This window comes from Scleropages formosus, chromosome 16 (assembly GCF_900964775.1).
Source record: "Scleropages formosus chromosome 16, fSclFor1.1, whole genome shotgun sequence".
NCBI classification, from domain to species: Eukaryota; Metazoa; Chordata; class Actinopteri; order Osteoglossiformes; family Osteoglossidae; genus Scleropages; species Scleropages formosus.
The window spans coordinates 837,193-839,905 of NC_041821.1; positions in this window are offsets into that span (position 1 = coordinate 837,193).

Here is a 2,713-nt window from a genome sequence, read left to right on the forward strand (position 1 = left end):
CGATATGTGAGTGTTTTTATACGGACCTGTGTTTCCGAGGTGGAATGTAGGTGCTTGAAGCGCTGGTATCCGTGTGTGTGTGTGTGTGCGTGTGTGTGTGTGTGTGTGTGTGTGCGCGCGCGCATAACAGTGCTGTTCCCCAGCACTGCATTTCCTCTTTCTTGTCCCGTCCCAGCGTCTCCCCAGAGACGCACGAGTCATGTGACCTACGGAAAGAGGTCCTTAATTGCAGCCCAGCTCTATTACATTAGTGTGCGGCAGCAACAAGAGCAGTGCATTGTGGGGTCTAAGAAGGGGCAGGAAAGAACCCTGAGGCAGTCCAGCATACAAGCTGCCGGATGGATATTTCTTTCCCACGATATGCTGATTTATTGTGTGTATGACAGCGCAGGCTGAACCCCCAGCCGAGGTACACGATAGCCTTACAGATGGCAGTTTGGATACTGACAACCGGACAGACGGCAGTGCCAGCAACTTTCAAGACGGAACAATAATTGTTACCGTTTTAATACTAGGCCTGAAGTCATGACGGAAGTGAATGGACTGAGGGCACATCTATAGCAGCGGTGGCAGCTTCTTCTACAGGTCAACGAAGCTAAAGCTGGGCACCTCGGCATCCCAGCGAGTTTCTTGCAGGGATTATGGTTGGACTGCATCCTGTGATGGAAGAGCATGTTTTGGCCTGAACGTCCAAACACCTCCTCCTAAATAAGGAGGAGTTAAACCGTTTACAGCTTTAGTTTCTGGCTTGTATTTATCCCCGCTAACTGGCTACTGAGTTGTGCCTCTTAGGCTTGTCAACACCACACACCCACTAATGCTAATTCTAACACATCCAGTAATGCTAATGCTAACTCACGTAGCATTGGTAACACCTCTGCAATGCTAATGCTAGCACATGCAGGAATGCTAATGCTAACACACCACAACACACCACACTCACAGAGTGTGCGCTGTCAGCGCTCATGTTCGGGGAACAGCTCCTGCCTCTCACTTTAATGAGACATAACGAAATTTGTGGTAAGTTTTAACTCTTAAAGAGGATTTCGAGCTTCTTGGAGACCGCGGGGCTGCCGTGTCTGACACGAGTGCTCGAAGTGCGAATGACGACGTTTGAATGACGCGTCCCTGTTTTAAACTAGCAGGAAGAGGCCTGAGCAGCACGGAGCGGCCATGGGAATACAGACTGGGTAGGCCTATGGGCTCTTTGTGGAGCAACAGCTCTTCATTACGACAGGCCTCAGAGCATTTTCGTGCAGCTTTGGAGGAGGATGAAATAGCAATGAGGAGCACGTCCCCTCTGAATGCTCTGTTTTTTAGCATTGAGACATGAGCAGAGTAGGATGCGCTCATGTCCGTCCGTCTGATGCGTTTCCCTCTTGCTCCCGGTTTACGCCCTAATGGGACGTCTCTTCATGTCATCTGTACTCGTAGCGTGTGTGTTTTTCTATGTAACGCATAGGTATGCCTCCATTTTCCAAACTGTTCAGTTCCATAAACGCTACGGATAGGTCTACTGAATTTTTCTACACAGAGGGCCTATTTCCCACAATTTCAAATGAAAAAATAATTATTATTTCCTGTCCAAAAATCCCAAACCAGCTTCCCAAGTATTACTAAAATAGTGCAACAACTGTACAGTGCCTTGAAGAAGTATTGAAGCCCCTTGAAAGTTAGCACCATTTTCTGGATTTCAGAAGACGCATACAAATATTCTTACAAAAGTATTTTTATTGTAAACCCAAGTGTTCTAACAGTCTATTTTCAAAGCCAAAGTGAGAAAAAAAAGAAAAAGAAAAACATTGCTTGCACAAGTATTCAACCCCCACACATTAATGTTTAGTATAGGCTTCTTTTGCTGTAATTACACTGTCAAGACTTTTGAGGTATATCTGAGCCAACTTTGCACACTACTCAGGAGTGGTTTTGTCCCGTTCTTCCTTTCAGATTTTCTGCAGATCATTCCGATTGATTGGATGGTGCTTCTGGACTACAATTTTCAAAAAGTTTCACAGATACTCAATAGGGTTGAGATCAGGACTTTGACTAGGCCATTGTAGGACATTAATTTTTTTGTTTCTGAGCCACTCCACTGTTGCCTTGCCCTTGTGCTTGAGATCGTTGTCTTTCTGGAGGGAGAATGTTCTCCCAAGCCTCAGTTTCTGAGCTGACTGGAACAGATTCTCTTCCAGTATTTCCCTGTGTGTAGTTCCATCCATTATTCCATCAATCTTAACAAGATTCCCAGTCGCTGCAGATGAAAAGCACCCCCACAACATGATGCTGCCACCAACATACTTCTTTATAGGCATGGGCAGTGTTAGATCTTCCTTGAATTTTGGCTGAAAAGCTCTGTTTTGTTTCTTCTGACCACAACACCTTTTTCCCACATCCTAGCTGGGTCCCTCTAATGCATTGTGGCAAACTCCAGAAGTACCTATCAAGGATATAGTGATATGACTTGATAGTTCCTTCAGTGTGATACACCTTTGCACTTCCAGATTATGGATCCAGTGGTGCTCACTGGGACATCCAAGCACTTTGGTATTTTCTTTGTACCTTATTCCTGGCTTATGCATTTGGATTACTTTATCTCTTACTTCTGTGGTATGCTCTTTTGTCTTTATTTTACATTTATTCATTTAGCTGACACTTTTCTGCAAAGTGAGATACAATTTTAAACTACCTACAGTTATTTACCCATTCATACAGT